At 41.0% G+C, this 23813-nt stretch overlaps 1 protein-coding gene across 5 annotated transcripts in view; it reads left to right on the forward strand.

Moving 5' to 3' along the window:
- LOC109411624 (monocarboxylate transporter 14) overlaps positions 1-23813 on the forward strand; it is a 130467-nt gene that overhangs the window by 25318 nt on the left and 81336 nt on the right. Inside the window, exon 1 of one of the 5 annotated variants that reach the window (XM_062858099.1) lies at positions 20022-20398. The exons of 3 other annotated variants lie outside the window; for them this stretch is intronic. The gene's annotated coding sequence lies outside the window, so the exon portion shown is untranslated. Of the gene's footprint in view, positions 1-20021; positions 20399-23813 lie in introns of those variants that run through there. One more of the 5 variants, XM_062858102.1, reaches the window with a different exon arrangement.

A 23813-nucleotide genomic window follows, 5' to 3' on the forward strand; every position in this document is an offset into this window, starting at 1 on the left:
ATCCAAGATAAAAATCCATATTGAACAAAAAATCGTTGGTTTTTTAGAGAAAGTTTAAACTTAGTAACTTTTAAAGTCATTTCAATCACATTTATTAATGAAATAAAAATCGAAAGTTGAAATACGAATAATTAAAAACAAGTTTGCAAATCGGTCAACTAACTAGTATTTAAGATATTGTGATCACCATAACGGCACTTTTCAAAAGCACCATTTCGAGATAATGGTTTTTAAAGTTTCGCGTTTTGCCGTGTTCCTATGAAGAATGCACGCTACAATGCACTATAACTTTGGTTCTAGTGCTCCATTATTTATGAAATTTTGATATGTATTGCATAACTAGTATACTTGCAGATTATGCCATAAAAAAGTACTTTTTTTTGTATACTCGCAAGGTATGTAACCCCTTAACCCTTCATCCGCAACGCACTTGGGTGGCTCTTAGAAGCATCTCTTAAATTGCATATGACGGGAACTGAAAAAAAATCTCCGCGTATCGTTCCGATCCATGCTTTCATACGCTTTAACAATCACTCTATCTACATGCAAACATTTCTTGCTGTGTTGGATTTGTTTCTTTTCTGCTTTTGTCACCCTGTATCACTCTCTGTTGGAAGCCACTCACACCTTTAGCGGCATGGAACCATTTTTTGCCAACCAATGTTGCGCTGTGTTATGTTAGCGTCGCTGAGATGTGCCTATTACTATAGTTGCTACTGCTATTGCCGTAAGCTGTTGACATGGCCAAATAAGTTGGTCTACTGTCCTCTACCTAGCTACATACTTATGGTCGTATAGGGTATGTGTACCCTTCTTCAGTCTATGCCCCCATGTTCATTAGGCCGTCCCTTATTTTACAAAAGTTGGAAATGTTATAAGTTCGTTGTTGGAAAATGATCGTTTTAGCTAAGAAATTATCGTGACAAAATTTGAAGTCCGTATCTCAAAGCTAAGTGGTCCCTCAACGGGCCTAAAGTTGTCAAAAATGGTATGGGACCAAAAAAACAGGTTTTTTTTTAACGAAAAACTACGCTATTCTACTAAAACCGGTGATTTAAGGACCCTAAAGGGCCGAAAATGTGATTAGAATTGCGATATCTCTACTCGTTTTTGAGTTATTGAACAAAATAGGGTAGGTTTTCTTCGGGATCTAAAAAAATGGTCAAAATATGCTGATTTTTCGGTTGTTTTTTTGTCAATAGCTCAGAAACGAGTAGAGATATCGCAAATCTAAGCACATTTTTGGCCCTTTAGTGTCCTAAAATCACCGGTTTTAGTAAGATAGCGTATTTTTTCGTCGAAAAAAATATCATGTTTTTTTGGTCCCATACCATTTTTGACAACTTTAGGACCCTTGAGGGACCACTTAGCCTTGAGATATGGATTTCAAATTTTGACACGATCATTTTTTAGCAAAAACGATCATTTTCCACTTACGAACTTATAACATTTCAAATTTTTGCAAAATAAGGGACGGCCTAATGTTCATCCGATTCTATAGCATTCCCCAGAAATCCATTCCCCAGAATTGACAAGAAAAACTTTGGAAATAAGCATGATTTGCCTTTACAATTTAGGCTATTGGTATAATTATTGACATCGTAACTGCTTACTTTTTCAACATGCATTTTCCCTTCTTTTCTGCATAGGCTGTTCTTTTGAATTGCACTTTTCAGAAAATGATTGGCATCAAAACTTCTTACATTTTCAATGCAGATTTTTCCTTCTTTTCTGCATCGGCTGTTCTTCCAAGTTACACTGTTCAAGTAATTATCGACACCCCAAGCACAGGTGTTCAAAAATTTAAAATATTTAAATATTTAGGGCGCTATTTTATAACTCGAGTCGATTAAATCGTGTCGCCTGCTATCACTGTCGAGTCGAGCAGAAAAGCGATCACAGAAACCGACTAGCTCGACAGTCGACAGCAGAAGAGTGGTCGATTCGCGATTTTGACAGTTTACTGAGAGGAATTTTCTTTACACAAGCTTTTTACGAGCGGCCGCTTCGTTGAATGTTGGTGTCTGCGGCAAACATGTCCAGCTGGGTGATGCGTGTCTGGTAGTGGTCATGTGGAACCGGCCAACCCAATCTGGTCCTGTTGCGGGCATCGAAATTACACCCGCGGGGACCTGGATCGTGAACATTTCGGTCAGGGCACCAAAACCAGGCATGCGAAGGCTCTGTCTACATGATTTTTTATATTCATCTTCTTGGTCACCGTAAAACGTCAAATGGCCTCCCTGGCCAACCATTGGTCAACCCATGGCCACCGGAATGTGCTCTGTAAAAGCCTATTTCGAGGACGTTTTGGCCATACGGTCAAAACTAGAAATGCGACGGCTCTTTCTTCATGATTTTTCATATCCATCATTTTAGTAACCATGAAAAGCTCTAATGGTCTTCCTTACCAACCCGTGGCCACTGAAATATACCCTGGAGGAACTTATTCCGAGGACCTTTGGACCATGGTTCCAAATTTAGGCATGCGACGGCTCTATCTTCATGCTTTTTCATATCCATCATCTTGGTTGCCGTAAAAAGGTCCAATGTCCTCCCTGGTCAATCGAAATGCGTCCTGAAGGTGCTTTCTTCGTGAACGCCAAAACAAGGCATGCGACGGTCTATCTTCTTGATTCTTTATATTAATTATCTTTTTTTTCCTCCCCGCTGTTAGGGCAATCAAGCCACTACATATAATAAGCTGAACTTTTGTGACATCCATCATCCATAAAAAGGACCAATGGCCAGGCGACTGTGGTCATCCCGTGGTCATAAGAATGTGACCTGGAGAAATCTGTTTCGAGGACGTTCAGGCAATGGAGCCAGAACTACGCATGCGACGTCTCAATTTTCATGAATTTTCCTCTCTGGTCCTCAAGAAATTCCTCCAGGAATTCCTCCGGAAATTCCTCCGGGAATTCCTCCGGAAATTCCTCCAGGAATTCCTCCGGAAATTCCTCCAGGAATACCTCTAGAAATTCTTCAAGGAATTCCTCCAGGAATTCCTCCGGGAATTCCTACAGGAATTCCTCCGGGAATTCTTACAGGAATTCCTCTAGTAATTACTCCAAAAATTCCAGTAGGAAATCTATCAGAATTTCTAGGAATTTTTCCGAAAATTCATCTAAGAATTTCTCCCAAAATTCCTCTAGGAATTTCTCCAGAAATTCCTCTAGGAATTTGTCCAGAAATTCCTCTAGGAATTTATCCAGAAATTCCTCTAGGAATTTGTTCAGAAATTCCTCTAGGAATTTGTTCAGAAATTCCTCTAAGAATTTCTCCAGAAATTCCTCTAGGAATTTCTCCAGAAATTCCTCTAGGAATTTCTCCAGAAATTCCTATAGGAATTTCTCCAGAAATTCCTGTAGGAATTTCTCCAGAAATTGCTCTAGGAATTCCTCCAGAAATTCCTTTTGGAAATTATCCAAAAATTCCTCTAAATATTTCTCCAGAAATTCGTCTTGAAATTTCACAAGAAATTCCTCTAGGAATTTGTCCAGAAATTCATCTAGGAATTTCTCCAGAAATTTCTCTGGAAATTTCTCCAGAAATTGCTCCGGAAATTTCTCCAGAAATTCCTCTGGGAATTTCTCCAGAAATTCCTCTACGAATTTCTCCAGAAATTCCTCCAGAAATTTCTCCAGAAATTCCTCCGGAAATTTCTCCAGAAATTCCTCCAGAAATTTCTCCAGAAATTCCTCTAAGAATTTCTTCAGAAATTCCTCGAGAAATTTCTCCAGAAATTCCTCTAGGAATTTCTCCAGAAATTCTTCTAGGAATTTCTCCAAAAATTCCTCTACGAATTTCTCCAGACATTCCTCTAGAAATTTCATCAGGAATTCCTCTAGGAATTTCTCCAGAAATTCCTCTAAGAATTTCCCAGAAATTTCTTTAAGAATTTATCCAGAAATTCCCCAAGAAATTTCTCAAGAAATTCCTCTAGGAATTTCTCCAGAAATTCCTCTACGAATTTCTCCAGCAATTTCTCTAGAAATTCCACCAGGAATTCCTCAACGAATTTCTTCAGAAATTCCTCTAGAAATTTCTCCAAAAATTCTTCTACGAATTTTTCCAGACATTCCTCTAGAAATTTCACGAGGAATTCCTCTAGGAATTTCTCCAGAAATTCCTCTAGGAATTTCTCCAGAAATTCCTCTCCAGAAATTCCTCTAGGAATTTCTCCAGAAATTCCTCTAAGAATTTCTCCAGAAATTCCTCTAGAAATTTCTCCAGAAATTGCTCTATGAATATCTCCAGAAAATCCTTTTGGAAATTCTCCAAAAATTCCTCTAAAAATTTCTCCAGAAATTCGTCAAGAAATTTCACAAGAAATTCCTCTAGAAATTTCTCCAAAAATTCATCTAGGAATTTCTCCAGAAATTCCTCTGGAAACTTCTCCAGAAATTCGTCTAGAAATTTCACAAGAAATTCCTCTAGGAATTTCTCCAGAAATTCCTCTAAGAATTTCTCCAGAAATTCCTCCAGAAATTTCTCCAGAAATTCCTCTGGAAATTTCTCCAGAAATTCCTCTACGAATTTCTCCAGAAATTCCTCCAGAAATTCCTCCAGAAATTCCTCCAGAAATTTCTCCAGAAATTCCTCTAAGAATTTCTTCAGAAATTCCTCGAGAAATTTCTCCAGAAATTCCTCTAGGAATTTCTCCAGAAATTCCTCTAGGAATTTCTCCAGAAATTTTTCTAGGAATTTCTCCAAAAATTCCTCTACGAATTTCTCCAGACATTCCTCTAGAATTTTCATCAGGAATTCCTCTAGGAATTTCTCCAGAAATTTCTCTAAGAATTTCCCAGAAATTTCTCTAAGAATTTATCCAGAAATTCCCCAAGAAATTTCTCCAGAAATTCCTCTAGGAATTTCTCCAGAAATTCCTCAACGAATTTCTCCAGAAATTTCTCTAGAAATTCCACCAGGAATTCCTCAACGAATTTCTTCAGAAATTCCTCTAGGAATTTCTCCAAAAATTCCTCTACGAATTTCTCCAGACATTCCTCTAGGAATTTCACGAGGAATTCCTCTAGGAATTTCTCCAGAAATTCCTCTAGGAATTTCTCCAGAAATTCCTCTAGGAATTTCTCCAGAAATTACTCTAGGAATTTCTCCAGAAATTCCTCAAGGAATTTATCCAGAAATTCCTCTAGGAATTTATCCAGAAATTCCTTTAGGAATTTCTCCAGAAATTCCTCTAGGAATTTCTCCAGAAATTCCTCTAGGAATTTCTCCAGATATTCCTCTAGGAATTTCTCCAGAAATTCCTCTAGGAATTTCTCCAGAAATTCCTCTAGGAATTTCTCCAGAAATTCCTCTAAGAATTTCTCCCGACATTCCTCTAGAAATTTCATCAGGAATTCCTCTAGGAATTTCTCCAGAAATTCCTCTAGGAATTTCTCCAGAAATTCCTCTAAGAATTTCCCAGAAATTTCTCTAAGAATTTATCCAGAAATTCCCCAAGAAATTTCCCCAGAAATTCCTCTAGGAATTTCTCCAGAAATTCCTCTACGAATTTCTCCAGAAATTTCTCTAGAAATTCCACCAGGAATTCCTCAACAAATTTCTGCAGAAATTCCTCTAGGAATTTCTCCAAAAATTCCTTTACGAATTTCTCCAGACATTCCTCTAGAAATTTCACGAGGAATTCCTCTAGGAATTTCTACAGAAATTCCTCTCAGAATTTCCCAGAAATTCCTCTAGGAATTTATCCAGAAATTCCCATTAGAAATTTCACCAGGAATTCCTCTAGGAATTTCTTCAGAAATTCCCCCAGAAATTCCTCTAGAAATTCCTTTAGGAATTTTCTCTAGTAATTCCTCCAGAAATTCCTTTAGGAATTCCTTCAAAAATTCCTGTAGAAATTCTTCCAGAAATTTATCTTGGAATTTTTCTAGAAACTCCTCTGGGAATTGAATGCCGAGAGGAATTTCTGGAGGAGTTTAAATTATTGGAGGAATTTCTGGAAGAATTCCTTGAAGAATTTTAAGAGGAATTCCTGGAGGAATTCCTGCAGTAATTTCCGGAGGAATTCCTGCAGAAATTTCCGGCGGAACTTCTGGAGGAATTCCTGGAGGATTTTCCAGAGGAATTCTCGGAGGAATTTCCGGAGGAATTTCTGGAGGAATTTCAGGAGGAATTTCTGGAGAAATTCCCGGAGGAATTGCTGCAGGAATTTCCGGAGAAATTCTTTAGGGGATTTCTCCACAAATTCCTTTGAGGGTTTCATCCAGAATTCATCCAGAAATTCCTCTAGGAATTCTTCCGAATATTCCTCTGGAGGAATTCCTAGGGGAATTCCAGAGGAATTTCTAGAGGAATAATCGGAGGAATTCCTAGAAAATTTAACGGAGGAATTCCTTGAGGAATGATGTTGGAATTCCTGGAGGAATTCCTGGAAGAATTCTGGAGGAATTTGGGAAAAATCTCTAGAAGAATTTGTGGAGGAATTCCTTGTGGAATTCTGGAAGAATTCCTAGAGGAATTTGTGGATAAATTTTTGGAGGAATTTCCGGAGGAATTCCTAGCGAAATTTCCGGAGGAATTTCTAGAGGAACTTTCAAAGGAATTCCTAGAGGAACTTTCAAAGGAATTCCTAGAGGAACTTTCAAAGGAATTCCTGGAAGAATTTCCGGAGGAATTACTAGAGGAATTCCTAGAGGAATTTTTGGAGTAATTCTTAGAGGAAATTATTCAGCAATTGCTGGAGAAATACCGAAAGAAATTTCTGGAGGAATTCCGAGAGTAATTTCTGGAGAAATGACTAGAAGAATGTCTGGAGCAATTCCTAGAGGAATGTCTGGAAAAATTCCAAATGGAATTTCTGAGGAAATTCCTAGAGGAATTTCTGGGATATTCCTAGAGAAAATTTCTGGAGAAATTCCTAGAGAAACTCCTGGTTAAATTTCTAGAGGAATTTCTGGAGAAATTCCTAGAGGACATTTTGAAGAAATTCCTAGAGGAATTTCTGGAGAAATTCCTAGAGGAATTTTCGGGAATTCTTAGAGGAATTTCTGGGAAATTCGTATAGGAATTTCTGGAGAAATTCTTTGAGGAATTCCTGGTGAAATTTCTAGAGGAATTTCTGGAGAAATTCAGGCTAATTCTGCGCGGCGTGTGAGGTGAGACGGACGGTTTCGTCTCACGTGACGTGAGACGACTAATGTAAATCAAATGGGGCGAGTCGACTTTTGTCACCTCATTCGACTTGTCTCACCTCACACGCCGCGCAGAATAAGCCTGATTTCTAGAGGAATTTATGGAGAAATCCCTAGAGGAATTTCTGGAGAAATTCCTAGAGGAATTTCTGGAGAAATTCCTAGAGGAATTTCTGGAGAAATTCCTAGAGGAATTTCTGGAGAAATTCCTAGAGGAATTTCTGGAGAAATTCCTAGAGGAATTTCTGGAGAAATTCCTAGAGGAATTTCTGGAGAAATACCTAGAGGAATTTCTGGAAAAATTCCTGGAGGAATTCCTGGTTAAATTTCTAGAGGAACTTCTGGAGAAATTCCTAGATGAATTTTTGGAGAAATTCCTAGAGGAATTTTTGGGAAGTTCTTAGGGGAATTTCTGGGAATTCCAGAGGAATTTCTGGAGATATTCCTAGAAGAATTTCTTCAGAAATTTCTTGAGGAATTTCTGGATTAATTCTCAGAGGAATTTCTGGGAAATTGCTAGAGGAATTTCTGGAGAAATTCCTAGAGGAATTCTTAGAGGAATTTCTAGAGGAATTTTTGGAGGAATTCGTAGAGGAATATTTGGGGAAATTCCTAGAGGAATTTCCGGAGAAATTCCTAGAGGAATTTCTGGAAAAATTTCTTGTGGAATTTTCGGAGAAATTCCTAGAGGAATTTCTGGAGAAATTCCTAGAGGAATTTCTGGAGAAATTCCTAGAGGAGTTTCTGGAGAAATTCTTAGAGGAACTTCTGGAGAAATTCCTATTGGAATTTCTGGAGAAATTCCTAGTGGAATTTCTGGAGAAATTTCTGAGGAAATTTCTAGAGGAATTTCTGAAGAATTTCCTAGAGGAATTTCTGGAGAAATTCCTGGAGGAATTCCTGGTTTAATTTCTAGAGGAACTTCTGGAGAAATTCCTAGATGATATTTGGAGAAATTCCTAGAGGAATTTGTGGGAAATTCTTAGGGGAATTTGTGGGAAATTCGTAGAGGAATTTCTGGCGAAATTCCCTGAGGAATTCTTGGTGAAATTTCTAGAGGAATTTCTGGGGAAATTCGTAGAGGAATTTTTGGAGAAATTCCTAGATAATTTTCTGGAAAAACTTCTTGAGGAATTTCTGGATAAATTCTCAGAGGAATTTCTGGGAAACTCTTAGAGGAATTCCTGGAGAAATTCGTAGAGGAATTTCTGGAGGAATTCCTGGAGGAATTCCTGGAGGAATTGCTAGAGGAATTCCTGGAGGAATTCCTAGAGGAATTTCTGGGGGGAATACCTTGAGGAATTTCTGGAGGAATTCCTAGAGGAATTTCTGGAGGAATTTCTAGAGGAGTTTCTCGAGGAATTCCTAGAGAAGTTCCTGGAGGTATTCCTAGAGGAGTTCCTTGAGGAATTCCTAGAGGAGTTCCTAGAGAAATTCCTAGAGGAGTTTCTGAAGGAATTCCTAGAACAATTCCTGGAGGAATTGCTAGAGGAATTCCTAGAGAAATTTCCAGAGGAATTCTCAGAGGAATTGCCGGAGGAATTCTTAGAGGAATTATGTAGGAATTCCTAGAGAAATATCTGGAGGAATTCCTAGATAAATTTTTGAAGGAATTCTGGAGGAATCCCTAGTGGAATTTCTGGAGGAATTCCTTGAGTGTAATCGGTTCATTCCGACGCAATTCCTGGTTTCAGTTTCTTAGATGCCTGCAGGCGAAGAATCAGGTTTTGATCACCTAAACACAGGATAAACATAAAAAGATAGAAGATCTGGCGCTATGGCCAAAGCGTCCTCGGAGCAGGTTCCTCCAGAGCATATTCCGGTGGTCACGAGTTGGCCAGGGAGGTCATTAATCCTTTTTAAAGATAATAAGATGGTGTACATATATGATAAAAGGTGAATATAGGGTCTTCGCATGCCTAGTTTTGGCACTATGGTCAAAATTTCTTCGAAGTTAGCTCCTCCAGGGCACATTCCGGTGGCCACGGGTTCACCAGGGTAACCGTTGGTTCGCTAAGATGATGGATATGATGAATCATCAAGAAAGAGCCGCCGCATGCCTAGCTTTGGTGTCCTGACCAAGGCGGCCTTGACTGAGTGCCAAGGGTTCCGCGGGGGCCATTCCGACACTCACGACAGGACCAGATCGGGTTGGTCGGTTCTACATGTCCACTACCAACCAAGCTACCAAACACTCATAATCAGCTGGACATTTTTGCCTAATACACCAATATGCTATCTAGTACTGCAACCATAATTTAAAGCGTATGCCGTATACTGAATACCCGACGCGATCGCTCGTGTATCTCTTTTTGGCGCGACTGATGAAGGGTTTAAAACGGGTTCCAATGAATATTCTAGAGTAGTTTTACTAATAAAATGCAAAAAAAAATCCCTACGCGCACAAAACCATGTTGGTTGTTGGTAAAAATTCAAAATTGCACATCAATCTGTCTGATCACTGTGCGCAGCAGGCACTGATTGCTGTGCGATGACAGGTGGCCGACCGTTTTCATCGAGTCGTTTTAGTGAGTCGAGCATTCGTTGTGCTAGACTATTTACTCGACATCCATCGACTAACTCGTTTTGTATAATTCGACAACGATCGAGTCACATGAAATTACGGTCGACTCGAGTTATAAAATAGCCCCCTTAAATTAAATATTAAAAATTAAATATTAAAAATTAAAATTAAATATTAAAAATTAAAATTAAATATTAAAAATTAAAATTAAATATTTAAATATTAAAATATTTAATAAATATTTAAGCAATTTTAACACCGGTGGTGGCTGTAACGCCCAAAATTACCTGAAAAGTGCATTTCGAAAGAACAGCCTATGCAAAAAAAGAAGGAAAAATCTATGTTAACCCTCTAATACCCAAATTTTTGATTTTGATCTAAATATCATTTTTCGTCATCTAAAATCGATTTAAACATGTTTTGGAAGATGATTCTTTTTAATTCTCGATTTCGTGAATTTCAGTTTTTGATTTTTCTAATTTTTATTTTTGAGCATCCCCACACTGTTATATTTTTCCTGGAAGCCAATTTGGGGAACGGATTTTTTGATATGAAAACATTTTGAGATTGTATGATTATTGTTGAAATATTATTATTTTAAATTTTTTTCACAGAAAATTTTATTTTCCGTGTAATTTTAAGGAAAATAATTTTAGAGTGTATTCGATCCGCTTAAACCATTAAACAAGGATAGAATGATTTGGGAAAAATTTAAAATATGTTAATTGTAGCGATTCAATACTAAATAAACAATGACTTCTAAAAGGTGACTAAAACATCATTTTTTCAATGATTTTTAGAAAATGTAAATACGCTTTAAAATACACCAAAAAATATTTTGAGATATACAGAACAGTCCGAAATATCAGCCAAAAATAATAAAAAATTGATTTTTCACGAAACAAAAATTACAAAAATGCTCAAACTATACCCCGTCTAAAGGCGGGATTGGGTATTAGAGGGTTAAAAAAGTAAGCAGTTGTTATGCCGATAATTTCCTGAAAAGTGCAACTCGAAGGAACAGCCTATGCAAAAGTAGGGAAAATGGTTGATGAACAGATAAGCAGTTGTAATGCCAACAATTCTTATAACAACTCAATCATATTTTTAACGAAGAAGGAAAAAAGTGACATCACAGACAAACAGACGATAATTGCCATCGTACATCGTGCGAACCTGTTTGCGAGACTAAAATTTGAATCGAAAAATGTTGTGGTGACATTGTTTTCCTTTCGGCGTTCAGAAACCCAACAATGCTTTTTCTTTTTAAACAAGCTTTTTTTTAGAATGTAGGCAATTGGTATACTATTATTTAAATTATAACTGCTTATACTTTCATCATAGTTTTTTCCTTCTTTGCTGCATGGGTCGTTCTTTTAAAATGCACTTTTCAGGAAATTATCGGCATCACAACTGCTTACTTTTTCAACATAGATTTTCCCTTCTTTTGTACATAGGCTGTTTTTTTGAGTTACAATGTTCAGGTAATTATCGGCACTACAAGCACAGGTGCTTAGAAATTTGAGAAAATTTATCATAAATATTATAGCAATTTAACACCGGTGGTTGTAATAATGCTCATGGTTTCCTGAAAAGTGCAATTCGAAATAACAGCCTGTGTAGAAAAGAAGAGAAAATCTATGTTGAAAATGTAAGCAGTTATAATTTCAATAATTTTACTAATTTCCTTAATTCTAAGAAAAATAGTATTTAAAAAGAAGGAACATTGTTGGGTTTTTGTATGCCGAAAGGAAAACAATGAATCTTCCTTCCTTCTTCATTAAAATTATTTTTGAGTTGTTATAAGAATTGTTGGTATTAAAACTGCTTATATGTTCAGTTTTTATATTCCATAGTATTGGAATAATGATAAAAGTCCTTCTCATACCGCATGAAAGAGGGGCCTTTGAAGCGAATAATTAGGAACAGCCATTGGGATGGATCCCTCCAACCATTTACGTAGAAAAACGTGATCAGTTGAGTCTTTCCGAGTAACTCAAAGTTTTCGACAGATTTTTAATATAAACCGGCCATAAATAAACTGGTCCATCAACATTTTGAACACTGAACAACATCAGTAGAAAATGCGTTTTCACTGTAAATTTTGCGGATCACAATTAAAACGTTATTCATCGCGAAACACGTGCTGCACAATTTTTACAAATCTGTCTAGAACAAAACATTTGATAGCAACTGGAATGATGACAGTTTGTGAACTTTCAAGATAGGTTCAAAAATCAACATACAACTGTATACAATGGTAATTAAACGTTAGAACCATTGTAGAATATTTTTAAGGATATGTATGTATGTATACATCACTTAATTTGTTATATATACCGTACAAGAAATAGATGTTTGCGCGTAAAAACACTATAAGGTTAAAATCCTTGCCTATAACATACCATTATGATCATCATTGTACTGTTTGTTTATCGAATTATACTTTTTAGCAGAGTATATTAAGCTTTTCTGGGGAATCGTACATTCTGGGGATTGGTTTTCTGGGGAAGGTTATAGAATCGTTCATCCTATTCCAAAAAACCGAGATTTTTACGAATCAATTGTTTCCGTTTTTTTTTTTGTTATTATCAGGCATGTTCATCCCTAACAAAAAATACAAACATATAAAAAACAAAACACATAGTGGTTATTACCTTTGCTTTCGATAGGATGAAAATGGGAGCACTATGCTGAAGATGGGCTCCGTTCCCCTAAAGAGGAAAAGACATTACGGCAAATCCATGGAGACGCATGGTATTCCATGTGAACGCATAAATAAAAAGCTCACATCAAGACCAACAATTGAAAAGGCCCCATCAACATTGCGTAAACAAACTCGTTTCTGTCGACTTAGGGCCTTCTAGGATCCACCCACGTATCTCACCACCATTAACAAAAAGCTTGATGTTTGCGCTTTCTGTTAGGGGTGGTGAGGTGTGTGGATGGAGTTCAAAAGGCCTTGATTGCGCAGCAAGAAAAATACAGTCCACTTTATTTTCAGTGCAGACACGCACATCATTACATACACGCATTTGTTGTACCTCTATGATAGAAAACCTTTGTCAGATAAAGCAGTAGAAAAATAAATCTTGTACCGAGCAGACGCGTCCGACTTTTGTTCTATTCGGCCATCGAGTTTTGCAAGTCCGAACGTCCGAACCACGTGAAAATTCCCCCCGAACATTTTTGGTCCTATCGGGATCCGGATATGGACGGTTTTGCGATTCCCGGATGGTTCGATCGGTTTCGTTTGTGACCGCGATCGCGAGTGCAAGAAAACGTTGGATTTTGCAACAAGTGTACCGTGCCGCCATTGCTGCAAATCGGCGCAGCGGTGTGCAGGAATAAACGTGTTCAAAAAACCACGATGCTCTTGCTAGCATAATCCTAGTGAAAAAGTGAATCCGCCCGCACAGAGCGGAAGATCGCCAGCCGATCATTGAGTAGTGCTTTGTCTCCGACTTGGCGTTCTGCCCCGGTCGGAAGTTACTAATCCGAAGTGTGGTTATGTTCATGGGCTGCACACACAGGGTGTGCCAACAGAGGGCTTTCAGTGAAAAGGCTCAAGTGATTGTGGCAGTGGCTTCCCACCCGAGCGGTGCGGCCACGAAGAAAACCAGAAGCAAAATTCTTTCGTAAAACAAGTGTGTTGGTGTTGGATTGCTGCACACAGAAAGTGTGCCAGCAAAAGCAAGCGAAGCGCGACGCTTCAAACGAAGAAAAGTGTACTTGTGTCAGCAAGCTCCCGACCCGGGTGGTGTGGCACGGAACGAAGTTAGGTTATGTTTGTGGTGGGTTGCTTCACGCACAGGGCGTGCTAGTAATAACATGCGAAGCACAGGGCTTCCAATGAATGTGTAGAAGTGTATGGGATCCGTGATCCACCCGAGCGGTGTAGTGACGTAGTGTTGTGTTGGGTTGCTGCACACAAAAGCTGTGTTAGGAAAAGCGAATGAAGCGCAACGCTTCGGGAAAAAGTGTGGGTATGTACAGAAGTGAAATACGAAAGTGGTAGTGTGACGATTAAAGCTTGCGATATCGAAACAAACTAAAACATAATGAAGATAAATGAGTGAACAAAAAAAGAAACCGAGAAAAGAATACAGTGAAACCCCAAGGGTGACAAGAAGTGTAACAAGAAGAAACCTTTTGGCAGAATTGACGGGATCAAGCGTTCGTGTGGAAGCTGCTGATACGGAAGAAAGTGATCAGTGTAATTTAGTGAATCCCGTTGTAAACCCCTTGCCAAGGTCGCTACAGCTCAGTGTTGCCTACCAGAAAGAGCTAGACCGGGCGAAAAAAGAGAAAAAAGAAATGGAGCGTAAGATGGAGAATCTGTGTGAACGACTGGAGCTGATAAAGGAGAAGATGTTTCGTATCAAAGAAGCATTAAATCTGGATGCTGCGAAGAATGTGCATTATCTGAATCTTCAACTGCAAACGATTCAGAAGTCGTATGACGAGTACGACTTGGTGTACAACGAAGCGGTAAGTCTCGTCGCCAAGGATAAAAAAGGTGAGTGGAAAAACGATTATCTCAATTTTGAAACACTCCATGCCGAGTTGTACGTATTGGCTCAAACAAAACTTGCTGAACTGCAAAGGAGTGAATCAAGCCAAGCTTTGTCGCTAAATGCCAACGCGTCAGAGTTTCTTCCAAGGCCACAGGTGGTACAAAGCGTCCCTCACCTTCAAGTACCACTGCCGACATTTGACGGGAAATTAGAAAACTGGCATTCGTTCAAATGTATGTTTCAAACCGTAATGGGCCGCTATCCGAACGAATCGCCGGCGATAAAATTGTACCACCTAAAAAACTCCCTGATCGGTAACGCAGCAGGTAAGATCGACCAAGAGGTGATTAACAACAATGACTACGATTCAGCATGGCGTTTACTGGAGGACGCCTATGAAGATGAGAGATTGATAATCGATACTCATATCGATGCGTTGCTTGATCTACCGAGACTGACCAGGGAAAATGGCGACGAGATGCGAAAGCTAGTTGAGACGTGTACGAAGCACGTTGACGCGTTAAAGAATCAAGAACTACCGGTAGAGGGCCTATCGGAGATGATTCTAATCAACCTTATCAGTAAGCGACTAGATAGGGAAAGCAGGAAGCTGTGGGAGTCCTCACTGAATCGCGGGGAGTTGCCGTCGTTCGACGATCTGATGGAGTTCCTCAAGGAGCGCAGTCGCGTTCTCCAGAAGTTATCGAGTTACACCCACATCAATCAACCACCGGCAACTACTAAATCTGGCCAGCAGCCTGCAGCGTCGAAGGCCAGGCAGACGAAGATGTTTGTCCAAACGAACAAGGAGTCATGTCCGTGCTGCTCCAACTCCCACACTATCTACAAGTGCGTCGACTTCAAGAAGTTAACTGTACCAGAACGTTTCGACAAGGTCAAAAGAGCGGGTTTATGCTTCAATTGCCTGCGTCCAGGGCATCGCACAGTGGAGTGCTCATCGGACCAGCACTGCAAGACCTGTTCCAAGCATCACCACAGTTTTCTCCACAACGAGCGCTCCGATGATCCCAAGAAGAAGGTTGAGACTGCTCAGCCAAAAAATCAAGTGGAAGCAGAGAAGAAAGAAGACGCGCCGCCTGCAGCAGAACAGCGAACGGTCAGCTGCTGCACACAAACGCAAGCAGTTCCGAAACAGGTTCTTCTGTCTACAGCGAAGATCGTAGTGTTTGGTTCGGGTAACGCAACTACTACCTGCAGAGCGTTGCTGGACTGCTGTTCCGAGTCCAACATCATCACGGAGAAACTGGCAAAGCGACTGAACATGCAGCTTTCGGTAATCAATCCGCCGATTACTATCTGCGGACTGAACGGAATGAAGACAACGGTCAACAAGGTCGTCCAAACTAAAGTGTCCTCTCGGGATGGCGAGTTTACAGCTGTTCTTGACTTCATCGTAACGCCGTCTATCACCGAGTTACCAACAGGTAAGGTAGAAACTCAAAACTGGCCACTTCCTGCCGGTATAGAGCTGGCAGACCCGACGTTCAATGTGCCGGACAATGTCGATGTCATTATCGGCGCTGAGCTGTACTACGATGTTCTGAAGAAAGGGCGTCTCAAAATTGGTTCCGACTTCCCGATTCTGGCCGAAACAGTATTTGGGTGGGTCGTAAGCGGTTCAGCGAAAACCCGGCTACCAATTATCCGTCAACGAGTTTGTCACCTAAACACCACCCACGAAGATGTCAATCGTACCCTCTCCAAGTTCTGGGAATTAGAGGCAGGGTATTATACCAGGAAGATGACTGCAGCAGAACGTGCTGTAGAGCAGCATTTCGAAGAGACGCATAGCCGCAACAGCGAAGGGCGATACGTGGTGAGACTACCGTTCAATGATCGAAAGAGTCAACTGGGCGACTCATACGAGAATGCGAAGCGTCGGTTTATGAGACTGATGATCGGTCTAGCCAAGGACCCGTCCAAGCAAGAATCGTACAAGCAGTTTCTGGAAGAATATGTCACCTTGGGCCATATGCAGGAAGTATCCCACAACCCCGAACAAGGTTATTTCCTACCGCACCACGCAGTCTATAAGGAGGCCAGCTCGACTACGAAAGTTCGGGTAGTGTTCGACGCCTCGGCGGCGTCATCGACTGGCGTATCACTGAACGACACTCAACTAGTAGGACCTACCGTGCAGAGCGATTTGGTCACTATCATGCTGCGTTTCTGCACGTATCAGGTGGCACTGACAGCGGACGTACCTAAAATGTACCGCCAGGTACAAATACATCCTGAGGATAGGAAATACCAGAGAATTGTTTGGCTGAACGATGCGAACGAAGTGTCTACCTTCGAATTGACAACAGTCACGTACGGCTGTTCGAGTGCTCCCTATCTGGCAACAAAGGCATTGATTCAACTGGCTACGGACGAAGCGGAAAACTTTCCTGCGGCAGCAAAGGTTGTCAAGGAGGACAGCTACATAGATGATTTTCTCACTGGTGGCAAGTCAGCAGCAGAGGTCAAGGAACTCTACAGGCAGCTAACGGCTATGTTGAATAGAGGTGGATTCGGCGTGCATAAATTTTGCTCCAACAGTGCAGAGGTCCTACAACTGATTCCATCGGAGTTACAGGAGAAACAGGTAGATTTTGAAATGTCTGAGATCAATGACACTATCAAGACTCTTGGTTTGATTTGGAATCCGGGCCAAGACTACTTCGTGTTCAACGTACCTCTCCCATTGCTCAACAAAGCTAGGCCCACGAAAAGGACGGTACTCTCGGAAATCAGTATGCTATTCGACCCGCTGGGATTTCTAGGTCCTGTAGTCACCACCGCGAAACTGCTAATGCAAGAACTATGGCGTTTGAAGCTAGGATGGAACGATGAGTTACCCGATGAACAGATGCAGCTCTGGTTGGCGTTTCGTGAACAGCTGGATTCAGTGCGACAAATCAGGAAGAAAAGGTGCGTCATCCCCGGTGACGCTACGAAGGTCGAGCTACTTGGGTACTGTGATGCATCGAAGCGCGCATATGGTGCGGTTCTGTATGTTCGAAGCGAGGCCAGCGACGGCACGATCAACATTCAGCTAGTATGCAGTAAATCCCGAGTCGCCCCTCTGAAACCGATGACAATACCAAGACTTGAATTGTGTGGAGCACTAGTGCTGGCGCAGTTAGTTCAGAAAGCGATTGAATCTCTGAAAGTGAAGTTCGACAGTGTAACACTGTACTCCGATTCGATGATTTGTCTAAGCTGGCTGAAAAAATCTCCTGCGGTTTTGAACGAGTTCGTGTGCAACCGGGTAGCTACGATTGTTGAGCTGACTCAGAACTACAAATGGTATTACGTCAGGTCTGAGAACAATCCCGCTGATGTCCTATCACGAGGCTGTAGTCCGGAGCACCTGATTGAAGAAGAACTTTGGTGGAGAGCAGCACCAGAGCAGAGACAACCTCGGCAAGTGAAGAATGAAGTCGTTCCTGTGCTGGCGGACGAAGACCTGCCAGAACTGCGGAGTTCAAAAAGTGTCCTTGCAACAACCGTAGAAAAACCGTCAACAAATTGGTGTCGAGTCAGCAACTTTGAACGACTGCAACGTGCCTGGGCGTACGTATGGCGGTTTATTGAAATAACTCGTTCGAAGAAGAGAAATCCGGTCAGCAATGCGATCACCGCTGGAGAACTGTCCAGAGCTACGCAAACTATCTTCAAAATCGTGCAACAGGAGGAATTCAAGGAAGAGTTGAAGTACTTGCAATCTGGAGGAAAAAGGAGGAATAATCTGTCGGGGTTGGCCCCATTCGTAGATGATGAAGGCTTCGTCAGAGTAGGCGGGCGGCTGAAGTACTCAAACATTCCATATGAAGGTAAACATCAACTACTGCTACCGGAAAGGCACCCGGTGGTCGAGCTGCTGGTTCGCCACCTACATGAGAAAAACCTTCACGTTGGTCAGAATGCTCTGATCTCAATCATTCGTCAGCAGTATTGGCCGATCAAGGTGAAGACGACTGTCAAGCGGATTACTAGTCGATGCTACAGATGTTTCAAGCACAAGCCATCGCAGTTGAACCAATTCATGGGTCAGTTGCCGAGTCACCGTGTCACCCCTGCACCTGTGTTTGCTTCGACTGGCGTAGATTTTGCCGGACCGTTCGTACTCCGAGAGAGTGGTAGGAAACCAAAATTTGTAAAGGCGTACGTTGCGGTGTTCGTGTGCATGGCTGTGAAGGCAGTACATTTGGAGCTGTGCACAGATTTGCGGTCGGAGACGTTCTTGGCAGCGTTGCAAAGATTTTCGAGTCGACGTGGCACTCCTTCTGATCTTTATTCGGATAATGCTACCACATTCACCGGAGCAGCTAATGAGCTAGCGGACCTACGACAACTCTTTCAAAGCCAATTACACAAGGACAAGCTAACCGAGTTCTGTACCACGAAAGGCATCACCTGGCATTTCATACCGCCGCGAAGCCCACACTTTGGCGGCATTTGGGAAGCCGGAGTCAAGGCAATGAAACACTTGCTCAAGCGTGTTGTAGGAGAAACAAGACTAACGTACGAAGAGATGGCGACGTTCCTTGCGGAAGCGGAAGCGATTATGAATTCGCGGCCGCTATGCCCTTTGTCGGATGACCCGAATGATTTGCAGGCTTTAACTCCATCGCATTTCTTGATTGGGCGCACTGGTCAAGCGATTCCGGAGCCTTCGTATGATGGGGAAAAAATCGGCAGGCTGTCAAGGTGGCAGCACGTGCAGTACATGAGGGACCATTTTTGGAAGAGGTGGTCCGTGGACTATCTCCATACTCTGCAAACACGACAAAAATGGAAGAACGGTATATTGGACATCCAGGTAGGTGCTTTGGTGTTACTACGGGAAGAAAATGTTCCACCCCAGCAGTGGAAATTAGGCCGCATCACTGCCACACATCCAGGCGAGGACAAGGTGGTGAGAGTGGTTACCGTCAAGACGGCGGGCAGCGAGTACAAACGGGCAGTTACCAGGATCTGTCTGTTCCCAGATGTTGAATCTAACGACCCAACGGGGGGTGTATGATTGCGCAGCAAGAAAAATACAGTCCACTTTATTTTCAGTGCAGACACGCACATCATTACATACACGCATTTGTTGTACCTCTATGATAGAAAACCTTTGTCAGATAAAGCAGTAGAAAAATAAATCTTGTACCGAGCAGACGCGTCCGACTTTTGTTCTATTCGGCCATCGAGTTTTGCAAGTCCGAACGTCCGAACCACGTGAAAATTCCCCCCGAACAGGCCTCAAGTCGACAGAAACATGTTTGTTTACAAAATGTTGATGCGGCCTTTTCAATTGTTGGTCTTGACATCTATTTTGAATGATGATGCATTGCGATGCTTCGCGATGTTGTGGGCTACGTAACCCCATAGGGCACAACCGGTGATGATATCAATGGGAGTAATTGCAACAAATCAAAGAATAAAACTTTTTCCATGGATAGAGAAATATGTATATTTCCAGCCCACTGTTAGAGTTTCGCGCGCTCTTTGTGTGTTTTGTTTAACTTGCTCGGACGATGGGACTAGCTCGATAGACGTGCATGTGCGCTATCGGCATTTGTTTGTTAATGGACGAACAGTTTGACGACGTGAACACACAAAAGTCGAGTCGTTTCTTTTTGGTGCTAAATACACTCACTCCCGCGCCGATGACTGTCTGTCGTGCAAAGTAGATCATAAATTTGCAAATGATATTCTCACTCTCCCGCGGAGATCTCGATCCGTGTATCCGATCGGTAGCCGTTTAACACCTCCCGTAGAGGTGGAACGCTTCAAGTTAATCTCCGTCGCACTCAAAGCTTCAGTCTGATTCGAGCAGTTCTTTCAAACAGGTCGGATCCGATCGGCCTATTAGTGAAGGCTGTGGTAGAAGTGTACGAGTGTAGCGCGACTTGACTGGTAGTGTACCATACCGACTCTAGCTGACTGCGCGCGGTATGCATCGCGGTGTCTTTTCTAGTCTTGTCTATCAAGTTTCCAATATCAAGTGCACATATTTGCATAATTAGCGCATGAAATGAGCACAAGTTCACACAAAGCCTGAAATTCTGAGTTAGGGACGTCGTTGTTGGGAAGTTCTTTGTGCGGTCGCGAAACCAGAACGCAATAATTAGACCAAGTCAATTACTCACGGTTTGTGTGAATAAGTGAAGAAAAAGGACATAAATGCGACATTGAAGGTGAAAATAAAAGTATTTATTTGGGGAGTTGCTCTTGGTGCTGCGCGCGGGGGACTTTTCAGAGTGTGGGGGAGTCAGTTCATGCGCTCAATCACGACGGCGGTTGATTTTAGTGAGAAAAATAAATAAAACGACGACTGAAAACGCACATCGTGAGGTGGAAAATTTTCTGTGAAAAGTGTATGGTGTATGTGAGGTTTTCCACGAGCGAGCGGATAATCCTTGTCGAAGACGACGAACGTAGAAGGAAAGCAGGATGGACGAAACCAAACGACACAAACATATATTAATTTTAGTTTGCTCTAATTATCGTGGTTCGACTAGACAGTGATGTTGTTGTTTTCCGCGGGCTATATACACTTCGGAAACTGTTTTGAATGTGGTGCGGCAAAGCATTTCGAGCACGAAGCCGTATATACACATCATTACGAAGCGGCAGGCGGTTTCCGCCGTGGAATACTTTGAAAGATTGGTTACGTACGTGATGGTTCTATATTCGTCAGACTTCGTCACATAACAGCATCGCACACACAAAACTTTGAAACAGCTGTTTCGGTTTTTTGCCTATTCAAGCAATACGGGTCGATAAGTGAATCGCGAAGTATTTCGCAGCAATTGTTGTATGAAAACTCTAATTCGACCTAATGCAAAACCCATCGCTATCACCATCACTTGGTGACGGACGTTAAGGTTTTGAATTTCAAATGAATGACCTTAGAAAACGACAGCGGCGTGGCTTTTGCGCGTTTTGCATTCTGCTATTAATACGTGCCTGACCGCATTTAATATCGTTGTGCATCGGCTTACAAAACTGCACCAGGGAGGGAAAAAATATTAGTAACTATGATAAGGCCACTCGGCGTTGCCTCCCGTTCGTTGTTGTGGTAGTGTTTACGGCGATGTCGTTCATTTTGATACGAACAATTAATCATAGTACCGCGAGTGGGTACGTACAACAGTTCTACCATATAGGACGCTAATTGGTATCGCGTGCAAGTAAACCCGTTTCTGACTAATTGTTCTCAACACGCCATCATATGGCATCAATCACGGAACGCACAGCAAAATGAACAATTATGGAGGCGCATGGTGGCTTACTATTCCACAAAGTTGTCCAATTAGTGTCTCATAAACTGGGTTCTACTTTTAAGTGAATTTTATCGAAATCAACGTAGATGGGCACTACACGTAGTTGGAGTACGTCACACCGGGAGACTACTGTTTAGTTCATGCTCAAAAGAGACAGAGCGCAAACACTTACACTTTCAGAAATGGGCGGTGTTGTGTGTTGAGACACCATGGGTGGCTGAGGGGGTAGTTAAATCGTGCCGAGTGTTTGTTATTATCGATGTTTCGTGTCATCAAATCTAAGAGCGGTTTGATGGACTGGAAAATGCCTGTACGTTTCTACTATTTTGAATGAAAGAAAAACTGTTCAGAGTTAAAACGAGTTGAAAGCAAATTTCAAAAATTACTGCTGATTCATTTGATGTTTTCAGTTTCTGATTTATTTTTGGTCTTTGGTCTTTGGTCATTCATTAAAGATGTTTTTCAATTTTTGAAACGGTTTGTTGATCTTTTTGAGACCTTAACAACATATTTTATATATGCTGTATAGTAGGGTGGGTTAACCAAGGGGTCAACGTTGTATTTGAAAATCAATCACATTCAATCAGATCCATAGCAAACTACTTACATTTTGTTTTTACAATTTTGCAACGTTTTCTACATTTTTCTTGTAAATTGCTCAATTTTGTCCTAAGCTGTATAATCGATGATGTAAAAGTATAGCAACGTATATGCCTAAACACTCTCTTTAATTTTGCAAAACATACAAACCAATTTCAAATCTGGCATGTATCAAAGACAAAACGTATTTCTAGAGCTGGTAAGTATCAAAGGCTATAACACCGCTCGATCATCTGAACATAGTTTTTTGTGTTATTGGTGAAGTTATTGAACGATTTTCCAAAAAATCACAAACGGATCACTACGCCGCTATCCATATACTACGTAGACCCATTTTTGGCCATCTCAGATACCCCCTCCCCCTTCGTAGACTTTTTCCCATACACAATTTTCGAAATTTGTGGAGTATAGACTTTAGCCAGACCCCCCTCCCTCTCTTATAGTTTACGGACAGGTCTATTGACAGGACCTACGTGGTCTTTCACATCGAGAAAAATGCAACTGAAAAATCAACGTACATTTGAAATATAAGATATTAGTGAGCAACGGAAAACATTTGCGCTCAATCGCTGCATTGTTTATGGAGAATGGATATTTGAAGTGACCATATTTGCTTGAAAATAAAATTAAAATCGATTTGAAAATGCTAGCCTTGTATGGGAAGACGATAACAATTTTGATGCATGATTCTGCACTAAAAATAAACATCAGCTTACCGAGTTCAAAAATGCGTCCCCAATAGACCCTTTTCGGCTTTATTAAGAATCAAATATAATATATTTTTTAAACGGGGATTGGTAAAGGAATGTTATACCCACGCACTGGTGAAAAAAGATGGGAAAATTTGTGAAAATATACACTTTTTCTAATTCCTCAAGACATTTTTGTAAAGACGGCAGAAATCTTGAGGAAGCTTCTGAATGACAACTTTCAATAATTTTCAGGAACAGTCGAGCAGTCGCATCTTCGGGCACCCTCAGCGACGCCACGCATACGCTGTGTACCACAAGCGAGCTTTTTTTCCATGGTGCGTGTACTGAGTACACGACGCGACCGCTCCCGGTTTAAAAGGAGTAACGAAACTTCTACTAGTCTCTTTGAGTCGTTTATAAACGATCAGGCAGATGTCATTTTCTGTGCAATCCCAAGAATTCCAGCAGGAGTTGAAGAGAACTTCCTAGTAAAAATTGTATCAAATGCTTGCAATGCAAAATACAGATTTTTGAATGAAGCGGCTGAAAAATCTAATATTAACACCTGCGACACATTGACCAAGCTAGAAAGAATTTTTGTATTTCTTTTAATTTTTGTTTTTCTAACGAATAAAAGGAAGCTCATTACGTGGATGCGAATATTTATACTTAAACTATCCTTCTTCTTCTTACTCATTGCGTAACGTCCCAACAGGGACAAAATCTGCTTCTCCGATATTTCACAGATATTATCTGAGAACTTTCTCTGACAATAACCATTTTTATTTAATTCCAACGTCTTCAACAATAATGTTGTACAGACTGACTTATATATAGTTATAACAAAAAAAAATGCATGTGTATATCGTGTGGTAGGCATAAAGATAATCTAAGGCCAAGAAAATCAAGTATGATTCCTTTACGAAAAGCTTCTAGACCTGGAATCGAATCCGTTACTCTCAGTATGTTTTTTGCAGAATATCCGCACTTTACAACATCGGCTATATGGGGAACGCTGAGAACCGTGATAATTT

Source organism: Aedes albopictus, chromosome 3 (assembly GCF_035046485.1).
Source record: "Aedes albopictus strain Foshan chromosome 3, AalbF5, whole genome shotgun sequence".
Classification (NCBI taxonomy): Eukaryota; Metazoa; Arthropoda; class Insecta; order Diptera; family Culicidae; genus Aedes; species Aedes albopictus.